The following is a 13,599-nucleotide window of genomic DNA, read 5'->3' as shown; positions in this document are numbered from 1 at the left end:
TGGTCCTGGCCCCGGGCGCTCTTCTGGAAGCTTTCCATTTCCCTGCCTGAGATACCCCTCCTGTCCCGGCCCCCACTCCTTTTTTTCCTTCCTCAGCCCGGAGAGAAATTCCAGTGGAAGTTATGGGTGACACATCCTCTTCTTTACAGGTGGCAGCCTGGCAACTCCTGCAGAAAGTCCAGCAGAGCCCCACTCACACCGGGCCACCAACAAAGCCGTGGACCCTCACACCCTCCCACCAGCACAGCCCCGAGACTGCTGACGGGGCAGAGAATATGGAGTCAGGCACAGCTGCAGGGGCTATTGCTGCCTGGAGTGCAGTTTATATTGACCTCAACCCAGGCACACCTGGGGAGGGCTTGCCGGCAGGGTCAGGCTGCCCAGGTCAGCTAATCCTCAGGCCTCAGGGAATCACACTGCGGAAAATGGACCTCGCTAAGACAGAATATTAGCCAAGGGAAAAAAGGACACAATGCCATTTGCAGCACCGTAGATGAGTCTAGAGGTAATCACGTGACTTGTAGTAAGTCAGAAAGTGAAAGACACATATCGTAGGATATCACTTATAGGTGTTACCTAAAAATTGATACCAGGGCAGATATTTCCACGGAGAAGGGCAGTCACAGATTCATTAAACAAACTTATGGTTCACCAATGGAAAGGTGTGAGGATTGGATTCATTAGGATATCGGGGTTAACAGACATATACAAACACAGGTGAAATATATAATCACCAAAGACCTACGGAATACCAAGAGAAGACTACTCAACATTCTGTCATAACGTACATGGGAAAAGGGTCCCAGGAAGAACAGACCTATGTATATGTGTAAAAGAACCACATCTTGCACACCTACAACAAGCCAAACGTTGTCATCAAACTTGCTGTAATAAAAAATAAAAAATTAAATTAAAAACACGAACAAGAAGTAGTGAGACAAACTTGAGGGGCTTTCTCCTGGCACATTCCATTCTAAATTCCAATCTAGAACAGGACTTCCATTGAGGCTCTGTGGCCCTAGTAACCAGATTTGGTAAGCGAGAACTGCTGCCACCTTGTGGCCGTTTCACACAACAGCAGCTTTAATCCCAGCGCTAATGGTCAGTGGATATTCAAAATCGTTGCAGGCCTGTAAATGACACCTGCCCTGAAAACAAATCCTGGGGTCATATACCGACCAAAAAATGCAAAAGACGTCCATATTTCAAAACGACTGTTTCAAGAGGCATATTTCACGCACATTAGTGTTCTGCTTCTTTTGCTTTCTTTCTTTTTTGGTTAAAAAAACGGGAATGGAAAAAGGCAAGCCTCAGAATGGGCGAAAACGTTCGCAAACGAATCAATGGACAAAGGTTTAATCTCCAATATATATAAACAGCTCACGCAGCTTAATATTAATAAAACAAACAACCCAGTACAAAAATGGGCAGAAGATCTATATAGACGTTTCTTTAAAGAAGTCACAGAGATGGGCAAGACGCACATGAAAAGCTGCTCAACATCACTAATTATTAGAGAAATGCAAATCCAAACGACAATGAGGTATGACCTCACACCTGTTAGAATCGGCATCATCAGCAAATCTACAAACAACAAATTCCGGGGATGGTGTGGACAAAAGGAACCCTCTTCCACTATTGGTGGGAAGGTAAATTGATACACTCACTATGGAGAGCAGTATGGATGTTCCTTTAAATAACTAAAAAGAGAATTACCATAGGAGCCTGCAATCCCACTTTTGGGCATATACCCAGAGAAAACCATAAATCAAAAAGACACATTCACCACAATGTTCATTGCAGCACAATTTACAATAGCCAGGTAATGGAAGCAACCTAAATGCCCACAGAAAGACGAATGGATAAAGATGTGGTACATATATAAAATGGAATATTGCTCAGCCATAAAAAGGAATGAAACTGGGTCATTTGTAGAGAAGTCGATGGATCTAGAGACTGTCATACAGAGTGAACTAAGTCAGAAAGAGAAAAACAAATATTGTATATTAATGCATATATGTGGAACCTAGAAAAATGGTACAGATGAACTGGTATGCAGGACAGAAATAGAGACACAGAGGTAGAGAACAAACGTATGGACACCAAGTGGGGGAAGCCATGGGGTGGTGGTGGTGGGATGAGTTGTGAGATTCGGATGGACCTGTATACATGTATATGCATAAAATATATAACTAATAGTAACCTGCTGTATAAAGAAATAAATAAAATTAAATTTCAAAATTTTTAAAAATAAAACAGAAGAAAGTTCTTCCATTCACACAGATGTATTTATATGAATGAATTATTCCCATGCTTATATCTATAAATACATAAACGAGGAATAAAATCTAACTTGAACCAAGAAAGAAAAAAAAACCTAAACCAAACAGTTATACAGAGGAAAACACTACCAAGGCACTTGTTCCAGCAGTAAACAATTCTGAAATTGGTCAGTGGTGGGGAATCATCTTCCATACAGCCAACAGCCTCCTCCCCCCATGCAAGGAGCGTCCTCACTGCAAAGCTGGGGGACCATGCCGAGGCCTCTGTGAGTAAACGTGAGCTGAGCCCCAGGCCAGCTGCTAGTGAACTGTTCCCACCCTTCCCAGGTAAAACACCTGAATATGTACAAGGGATTGAAAGCCTAGAGGAAGGGCCGTGGAGCCACACCAGCGACAGCACGCAGGCCAACTTGCTGCCTGCAGGCCAGCCAGGATGGTCCTGGCCCCGGGCGCTCTTCTGGAAGCTTTCCATTTCCCTGCCTGAGATACCCCTCCTGTCCCGGCCCCCACTCCTTTTTTTCCTTCCTCAGCCCGGAGAGAAATTCCAGTGGAAGTTATGGGTGACACATCCTCATCTTTACAGGTGGCAGCCTGGCAACTCCTGCAGAAAGTCCAGCAGAGCCCCACTCACACCGGGCCACCAACAAAGCCGTGGACCCTCACACCCTCCCACCAGCACAGCCCCGAGACTGCTGACGGGGCAGAGAATATGGAGTCAGGCACAGCTGCAGGGGCTATTGCTGCCTGGAGTGCAGTTTATATTGACCTCAACCCAGGCACACCTGGGGAGGGCTTGCCGGCAGGGTCAGGCTGCCCAGGTCAGCTAATCCTCAGCCCTCAGGGAATCACACTGCGGAAAATGGACCTCGCTAAGACAGAATATTAGCCAAGGGAAAAAAGGACACAATGCCATTTGCAGCACCGTAGATGAGTCTAGAGGTAATCACGTGACTTGTAGTAAGTCAGAAAGTGAAAGACACATATCGTAGGATATCACTTATAGGTGTTACCTAAAAATTGATACCAGGGCAGATATTTCCACGGAGAAGGGCAGTCACAGATTCATTAAACAAACTTATGGTTCACCAATGGAAAGGTGTGAGGATTGGATTCATTAGGATATCGGGGTTAACAGACATATACAAACACAGGTGAAATATATAATCACCAAAGACCTACGGAATACCAAGAGAAGACTACTCAACATTCTGTCATAACGTACATGGGAAAAGGGTCCTAGGAAGAACAGACCTATGTATATGTGTAAAAGAACCACATCTTGCACACCTACAACAAGCCAAACGTTGTCATCAAACTTGCTGTAATAAAAAATAAAAAATTAAATTAAAAACACGAACAAGAAGTAGTGAGACAAACTTGAGGGGCTTTCTCCTGGCACATTCCATTCTAAATTCCAATCTAGAACAGGACTTCCATTGAGGCTCTGTGGCCCTAGTAACCAGATTTGGTAAGCGAGAACTGCTGCCACCTTGTGGCCGTTTCACACAACAGCAGCTTTAATCCCAGCGCTAATGGTCAGTGGATATTCAAAATCGTTGCAGGCCTGTAAATGACACCTGCCCTGAAAACAAATCCTGGGGTCATATACCGACCAAAAAATTCAAAAGACGTCCATATTCCAAAACGACTGTTTCAAGAGGCATATTTCACGCACATTAGTGTTCTGCTTCTTTTGCTTTCGTTCTTTTTTGGTTAAAAAAACGGGAATGGAAAAAGGCAAGCCTCAGAATGGGCGAAAACGTTCGCAAACGAATCAATGGACAAAGGTTTAATCTCCAATATATATAAACAGCTCACGCAGCTTAATATTAATAAAACAAACAACCCAGTACAAAAATGGGCAGAAGATCTATATAGACGTTTCTTTAAAGAAGTCACAGAGATGGCCAAGACGCACATGAAAAGCTGCTCAACATCACTAATTATTAGAGAAATGCAAATCCAAACGACAATGAGGTATGACCTCACACCTGTTAGAATCGGCATCATCAGCAAATCTACAAACAACAAATTCCGGGGATGGTGTGGACAAAAGGAACCCTCTTCCACTATTGGTGGGAAGGTAAATTGATACACTCACTATGGAGAGCAGTATGGAGGTTCCTTTAAATAACTAAAAAGAGAATTACCATAGGAGCCTGCAATCCAACTTTTGGGCATATACCCAGAGAAAACCATAAATCAAAAAGACACATTCACCACAATGTTCATTGCAGCACAATTTACAATAGCCAGGTAATGGAAGCAACCTAAATGCCCACAGAAAGACGAATGGATAAAGATGTGGTACATATATAAAATGGAATATTGCTCAGCCATAAAAAGGAATGAAACTGGGTCATTTGTAGAGAAGTCGATGGATCTAGAGACTGTCATACAGAGTGAACTAAGTCAGAAAGAGAAAAACAAATATTGTATATTAATGCATATAGGTGGAACCTAGAAAAATGGTACAGATGAACTGGTATGCAGGACAGAAATAGAGACACAGAGGTAGAGAACAAACGTATGGACACCAAGTGGGGGAAGCCATGGGGTGGTGGTGGTGGGATGAGTTGGGAGATTGGGATGGACCTGTATACATGTATATGCATAAAATATATAACTAATAGTAACCTGCTGTATAAAGAAATAAATAAAATTAAATTTCAAAATTTTTAAAAATAAAACAGAAGAAAGTTCTTCCATTCACAGATGTATTTATATGAATGAATTATTCCCATGCTTATATCTATAAATACATAAACGAGGAATAAAATCTAACTTGAACCAAGAAAGAAAAAAAAAAAACTTAAACCAAACAGTTATACAGAGGAAAACACTACCAAGGCACTTGTTCCAGCAGTAAACAATTCTGAAATTGGTCAGTGGTGGGGAATCATCTTCCATACAACCAACAGCCCCGTCCCCCCATGCAAGGAGCGTCCTCACTGCAAAGCTGGGGGACCATGCCGAGGCCTCTGTGAGTAAACGTGAGCTGAGCCCCAGGCCAGCTGCTACTGAACTGTTCCCACCCTTCCCAGGTAAAACACCTGAATATGTACAAGGGCTTGAAAGCCTAGAGGAAGGGCCGTGGAGCCACACCAGCGACAGCACGCAGGCCAACTTGCTGCCTGCAGGCCAGCCAGGATGGTCCTGGCCCCGGGCGCTCTTCTGGAAGCTTTCCATTTCCCTGCCTGAGATACCCCTCCTGTCCCGACACCCAGTCCTTTTTTTCCTTCCTCAGCCCGGAGAGAAATTCCAGTGGAAGTTATGGGTGACACATCCTCTTCTTTACAGGTGGCAGCCTGGCAACTCCTGCAGAAAGTCCAGCAGAGCCCCACTCACACCGGGCCACCAACAAAGCCGTTGTCCCTCACACACTCCCACCAGCACAGCCCCGAGACTGCTGACGGGGCAGAGAATATGGAGTCAGGCACAGCTGCAGGGGCTATTGCTGCCTGGAGTGCAGTTTATATTGACCTCAACCCAGGCACACCTGGGGAGGGCTTGCCGGCAGGGTCAGGCTGCCCAGGTCAGCTAATCCTCAGCCCTCAGGGAATCACACTGCAGAAAATGGACCTCGCTAAGACAGAATATTAGCCAAGGGAAAAAAGGACACAATGCCATTTGCAGCACCGTAGATGAGTCTAGAGGTAATCATGTGACTTGTAGTAAGTCAGAAAGTGAAAGACACATATCGTAGGATATCACTTATAGGTGTTACCTAAAAATTGATACCAGGGCAGATATTTCCACGGAGAAGGGCAGTCACAGATTCATTAAACAAACTTATGGTTCACCAATGGAAAGGTGTGAGGATTGGATTCATTAGGATATCGGGGTTAACAGACATATACAAACACAGGTGAAATATATAATCACCAAAGACCTACGGAATACCAAGAGAAGACTACTCAACATTCTGTCATAACGTACATGGGAAAAGGGTCCCAGGAAGAACAGACCTATGTATATGTGTAAAAGAACCACATCTTGCACACCTACAACAAGCCAAACGTTGTCATCAAACTTGCTGTAATAAAAAATAAAAAATTAAATTAAAAACACGAACAAGAAGTAGTGAGACAAACTTGAGGGGCTTTCTCCTGGCACATTCCATTCTAAATTCCAATCTAGAACAGGACTTCCATTGAGGCTCTGTGGCCCTAGTAACCAGATTTGGTAAGCGAGAACTGCTGCCACCTTGTGGCCGTTTCACACAACAGCAGCTTTAATCCCAGCGCTAATAGTCAGTGGATATTCAAAATCGTTGCAGGCCTGTAAATGACACCTGCCCTGAAAACAAATCCTGGGTTCATATACCGACCAAAAAATTCAAAAGACGTCCATATTTCAAAACGACTGTTTCAAGAGGCATATTTCACGCACATTAGTGTTCTGCTTCTTTTGCTTTCGTTCTTTTTTGGTTAAAAAAACGGGAATGGAAAAAGGCAAGCCTCAGAATGGGCGAAAACGTTCGCAAACGACTCAATGGACAAAGGTTTAATCTCCAATATATATAAACAGCTCACGCAGCTTAATATTAATAAAACAAACAACCCAGTACAAAAATGGGCAGAAGATCTATATAGATGTTTCTTTAAAGAAGTCACAGAGATGGCCAAGACGCACATGAAAAGCTGCTCAACATCACTAATTATTAGAGAAATGCAAATCCAAACGACAATGAGGTATGACCTCACACCTGTTAGAATCGGCATCATCAGCAAATCTACAAACAACAAATTCCGGGGATGGTGTGGACAAAAGGAACCCTCTTCCACTATTGGTGGGAAGGTAAATTGATACACTCACTATGGAGAGCAGTATGGAGGTTCCTTTAAATAACTAAAAAGAGAATTACCATAGGAGCCTGCAATCCCACTTTTGGGCATATACCCAGAGAAAACCATAAATCAAAAAGACACATTCACCACAATGTTCATTGCAGCACAATTTACAATAGCCAGGTAATGGAAGCAACCTAAATGCCCACAGAAAGACGAATGGATAAAGATGTGGTACATATATAAAATGGAATATTGCACAGCCATAAAAAGGAATGAAACTGGGTCATTTGTAGAGAAGTCGATGGATCTAGAGACTGTCATACAGAGTGAACTAAGTCAGAAAGAGAAAAACAAATATTGTATATTAATGCATATAGGTGGAACCTAGAAAAATGGTACAGGTGAACTGGTATGCAGGACAGAAATAGAGACACAGAGGTAGAGAACAAACGTATGGACACCAAGTGGGGGAAGCCATGGGGTGGTGGTGGTGGGATGAGTTGGGAGATTGGGATGGACCTGTATTCATGTATATGCATAAAATATATAACTAATAGTAACCTGCTGTATAAAGAAATAAATAAAATTAAATTTCAAAATTTTTAAAAATAAAACAGAAGAAAGTTCTTCCATTCACACAGATGTATTTATATGAATGAATTATTCCCATGCTTATATCTATAAATACATAAACGAGGAATAAAATCTAACTTGAACCAAGAAAGAAAAAAAAACCTAAACCAAACAGTTATACAGAGGAAAACACTACCAAGGCACTTGTTCCAGCAGTAAACAATTCTGAAATTGGTCAGTGGTGGGGAATCATCTTCCATACAACCAACTGCCCCGTTCCCCCATGCAAGGAGCGTCCTCACTGCAAAGCTGGGGGACCATGCCGAGGCCTCTGTGAGTAAACGTGAGCTGAGCCGCAGGCCAGCTGCTACTGAACTCTTCCCACCCTTCCCAGGTAAAACACCTGAATATGTACAAGGGCTTGAAAGCCTAGAGGAAGGGCCGTGGAGCCACACCAGCGACAGCACGCAGGTCAACTTGCTGCCTGCAGGCCAGCCAGGATGGTCCTGGCCACGGGCGCTCTTCTGGAAGCTTTCCATTTCCCTGCCTGAGATACCCCTCCTGTCCCGGCCCCCACTCCTTTGTTTCCTTCCTCAGCCCGGAGAGAAATTCCAGTGGAAGTTATGGGTGACACATCCTCTTCTTTACAGGTGGCAGCCTGGCAACTCCTGCAGAAAGTCCAGCAGAGCCCCACTCACACCGGGCCACCAACAAAGCCGTGGACCCTCACACCCTCCCACCAGCACAGCCCCGAGACTGCTGACGGGGCAGAGAATATGGAGTCAGGCACAGCTGCAGGGGCTATTGCTGCCTGGAGTGCTGTTTATATTGACCTCAAACCAGGCACACCTGGGGAGGGCTTGCCGGCAGGGTCAGGCTGCCCAGGTCAGCTAATCCTCAGCCCTCAGGGAATCACACTGCAGAAAATGGACCTCGCTAAGACAGAATATTAGCCAAGGGAAAAAAGGACACAATGCCATTTGCAGCACCATAGATGAGTCTAGAGGTAATCACGTGACTTGTAGTAAATCAGAAAGTGAAAGACACATATCGTAGGATATCACTTATAGGTGTTACCTAAAAATTGATACCAGGGCAGATATTTCCACGGAGAAGGGCAGTCACAGATTCATTAAACAAACTTATGGTTCACCAATGGAAAGGTGTGAGGATTGGATTCATTAGGATATCGGGGTTAACAGACATATACAAACACAGGTGAAATATATAATCACCAAAGACCTACGGAATACCAAGAGAAGACTACTCAACATTCTGTCATAACGTACATGGGAAAAGGGTCCCAGGAAGAACAGACCTATGTATATGTGTAAAAGAACCACATCTTGCACACCTACAACAAGCCAAACGTTGTCATCAAACTTGCTGTAATAAAAAATAAAAAATTAAATTAAAAACACGAACAAGAAGTAGTGAGACAAACTTGAGGGGCTTTCTCCTGGCACATTCCATTCTAAATTCCAATCTAGAACAGGACTTCCATTGAGGCTCTGTGGCCCTAGTAACCAGATTTGGTAAGCGAGAACTGCTGCCACCTTGTGGCCGTTTCACACAACAGCAGCTTTAATCCCAGCGCTAATGGTCAGTGGATATTCAAAATCGTTGCAGGCCTGTAAATGACACCTGCCCTGAAAACAAATCCTGGGGTCATATACCGACCAAAAAATGCAAAAGACGTCCATATTTCAAAACGACTGTTTCAAGAGGCATATTTCACGCACATTAGTATTCTGCTTCTTTTGCTTTCTTTCTTTTTTGGTTAAAAAAACGGGAATGGAAAAAGGCAAGCCTCAGAATGGGCGAAAACGTTCACAAACGAATCAATGGACAAAGGTTTAATCTCCAATATATATAAACAGCTCACGCAGCTTAATATTAATAAAACAAACAACCCAGTACAAAAATGGGCAGAAGATCTATATAGACGTTTCTTTAAAGAAGTCACAGAGATGGCCAAGACGCACATGAAAAGCTGCTCAACATCACTAATTATTAGAGAAATGCAAATCCAAACGACAATGAGGTATGACCTCACACCTCTTAGAATCGGCATCATCAGCAAATCTACAAACAACAAATTCCGGGGATGGTGTGGACAAAAGGAACCCTCTTCCACTATTGGTGGGAAGGTAAATTGATACACTCACTATGGAGAGCAGTATGGAGGTTCCTTTAAATAACTAAAAAGAGAATTACCATAGGAGCCTGCAATCCAACTTTTGGGCATATACCCAGAGAAAACCATAAATCAAAAAGACACATTCACCACAATGTTCATTGCAGCACAATTTACAATAGCCAGGTAATGGAAGCAACCTAAATGCCCACAGAAAGACGAATGGATAAAGATGTGGTACATATATAAAATGGAATATTGCTCAGCCATAAAAAGGAATGAAACTGGGTCATTTGTAGAGAAGTCGATGGATCTAGAGACTGTCATAGAGAGTGAAGTAAGTCAGAAAGAGAAAAACAAATATTGTATATTAATGCATATAGGTGGAACCTAGAAAAATGGTACAGATGAACTGGTATGTAGGACAGAAATAGAGACACAGAGGTAGAGAACAAACGTATGGACACCAAGTGGGGGAAGCCATGGGGTGGTGGTGGTGGGATGAGTTGGGAGATTGGGATGGACCTGTATACATGTATATGCATAAAATATATAACTAATAGTAACCTGCTGTATAAAGAAATAAATAAAATTAAATTTCAAAATTTTTAAAAATAAAACAGAAGAAAGTTCTTCCATTCACACAGATGTATTTATATGAATGAATTATTCCCATGCTTATATCTATAAATACATAAACGAGGAATAAAATCTAACTTGAACCAAGAAAGAAAAAAAAAACCTAAACCAAACAGTTATACAGAGGAAAACACTACCAAGGCACTTGTTCCAGCAGTAAACAATTCTGAAATTGGTCAGTGGTGGGGAATCATCTTCCATACAACCAACAGCCCCGTCCCCCCATGCAAGGAGCGTCCTCACTGCAAAGCTGGGGGACCATGCCGAGGCCTCTGTGAGTAAACGTGAGCTGAGCCCCAGGCCAGCTGCTACTGAACTGTTCCCACCCTTCCCAGGTAAAACACCTGAATATGTACAAGGGCTTGAAAGCCTAGAGGAAGGGCCGTGGAGCCACACCAGTGACAGCACGCAGGCCAACTTGCTGCCTGCAGGCCAGCCAGGATGGTCCTGGCCCCGGGCGCTCTTCTGGAAGCTTTCCATTTCCCTGCCTGAGATACCCCTCCTGTCCCGACACCCACTCCTTTTTTTCCTTCCTCAGCCCGGAGAGAAATTCCAGTGGAAGTTATGGGTGACACATCCTCTTCTTTACAGGTGGCAGCCTGGCAACTCCTGCAGAAAGTCCAGCAGAGCCCCACTCACACCGGGCCACCAACAAAGCCGTGGACCCTCACACCCTCCCACCAGCACAGCCCCGAGACTGCTGACGGGGCAGAGAATATGGAGTCAGGCACAGCTGCAGGGGCTATTGCTGCCTGGAGTGCAGTTTATATTGACCTCAACCCAGGCACACCTGGGGAGGGCTTGCCGGCAGGGTCAGGCTGCCCAGGTCAGCTAATCCTCAGCCCTCAGGGAATCACACTGCAGAAAATGGACCTCGCTAAGACAGAATATTAGCCAAGGGAAAAAAAGGACACAATGCCATTTGCAGCACCATAGATGAGTCTAGAGGTAATCACGTGACTTGTAGTTAGTCAGAAAGTGAAAGACACATATCGTAGGATATCACTTATAGGTGTTACCTAAAAATTGATACCAGGGCAGATATTTCCACGGAGAAGGGCAGTCACAGATTCATTAAACAAACTTATGGTTCACCAATGGAAAGGTGTGAGGATTGGATTCATTAGGATATCGGGGTTAACAGACATATAGAAACACAGGTGAAATATATAATCACCAAAGACCTACGGAATACCAAGAGAAGACTACTCAACATTCTGTCATAACGTACATGGGAAAAGGGTCCCAGGAAGAACAGACCTACGTATATGTGTAAAAGAACCACATCTTGCACACCTACAACAAGCCAAACGTTGTCATCAAACTTGCTGTAATAAAAAATAAAAAAATTAAATTAAAAACACGAACAAGAAGTAGTGAGACAAACTTGAGGGGCTTTCTCCTGGCACATTCCATTCTAAATTCCAATCTAGAACAGGACTTCCATTGAGGCTCTGTGGCCCTAGTAACCAGATTTGGTAAGCGAGAACTGCTGCCACCTTGTGGCCGTTTCACACAACAGCAGCTTTAATCCCAGCGCTAATAGTCAGTGGATATTCAAAATCGTTGCAGGCCTGTAAATGACACCTGCCCTGAAAACAAATCCTGGGTTCATATACCGACCAAAAAATTCAAAAGACGTCCATATTTCAAAACGACTGTTTCAAGAGGCATATTTCACGCACATTAGTGTTCTGCTTCTTTTGCTTTCTTTCTTTTTTGGTTAAAAAAACGGGAATGGAAAAAGGCAAGCCTCAGAATGGGCGAAAACGTTCGCAAACGACTCAATGGACAAAGGTTTAATCTCCAATATATATAAACAGCTCACGCAGCTTAATATTAATAAAACAAACAACCCAGTACAAAAATGGGCAGAAGATCTATATAGATGTTTCTTTAAAGAAGTCACAGAGATGGCCAAGACGCACAAGAAAAGCTGCTCAACATCACTAATTATTAGAGAAATGCAAATCCAAACGACAATGAGGTATGACCTCACACCTGTTAGAATCGGCATCATCAGCAAATCTACAAACAACAAATTCCGGGGATGGTGTGGACAAAAGGAACCCTCTTCCACTATTGGTGGGAAGGTAAATTGATACACTCACTATGGAGAGCCGTATGGAGGTTCCTTTAAATAACTAAAAAGAGAATTACCATAGGAGCCTGAAATCCCACTTTTGGGCATATACCCAGAGAAAACCATAAATCAAAAAGACACATTCACCACAATGTTCATTGCAGCACAATTTAAAATAGCCAGGTAATGGAAGCAACCTAAATGCCCACAGAAAGACGAATGGATAAAGATGTGGTACATATATAAAATGGAATATTGCTCAGCCATAAAAAGGAATGAAACTGGGTCATTTGTAGAGAAGTCGATGGATCTAGAGACTGTCATAGAGAGTGAAGTAAGTCAGAAAGAGAAAAACAAATATTCTATATTAATGCATATAGGTGGAACCTAGAAAAATGGTACAGATGAACTGGTATGCAGGACAGAAATAGAGACACAGAGGTAGAGAACAAACTTATGGACACCAAGTGGGGGAAGCCATGGGGTGGTGGTGGTGGGATGAGTTGGGAGATTGGGATGGACCTGTATACATGTATATGCATAAAATATATAACTAATAGTAACCTGCTGTATAAAGAAATAAATAAAATTAAATTTCAACATTTTTAAAAATAAAAGAGAAGAAAGTTCTTCCATTCACACAGATGTATTTATATGAATGAATTATTCCCATGCTTATATCTATAAATACATAAACGAGGAATAAAATCTAACTTGAACCAAGAAAGAAAAAAAAACCTAAACCAAACAGTTATACAGAGGAAAACACTACCAAGGCACTTGTTCCAGCAGTAAACAATTCTGAAATTGGTCAGTGGTGGGGAATCATCTTCCATACAACCAACTGCCCCGTTCCCCCATGCAAGGAGCGTCCTCACTGCAAAGCTGGGGGACCATGCCGAGGCCTCTGTGAGTAAACGTGAGCTGAGCCGCAGGCCAGTTGCTACTGAACTGTTCCCACCCTTCCCAGGTAAAACACCTGAATATGTACAAGGGCTTGAAAGCCTAGAGGAAGGGCCGTGGAGCCACACCAGCGGCAGCACGCAGGCCAACTTGCTGCCTGCAGGCCAGCCAGGATGGTCCTGGCCCCGG

Source organism: Mesoplodon densirostris, chromosome 9 (assembly GCF_025265405.1).
Source record: "Mesoplodon densirostris isolate mMesDen1 chromosome 9, mMesDen1 primary haplotype, whole genome shotgun sequence".
NCBI lineage: Eukaryota > Metazoa > Chordata > Mammalia > Artiodactyla > Ziphiidae > Mesoplodon > Mesoplodon densirostris.
Note: the sequence above shows the minus strand (reverse complement) of the source record.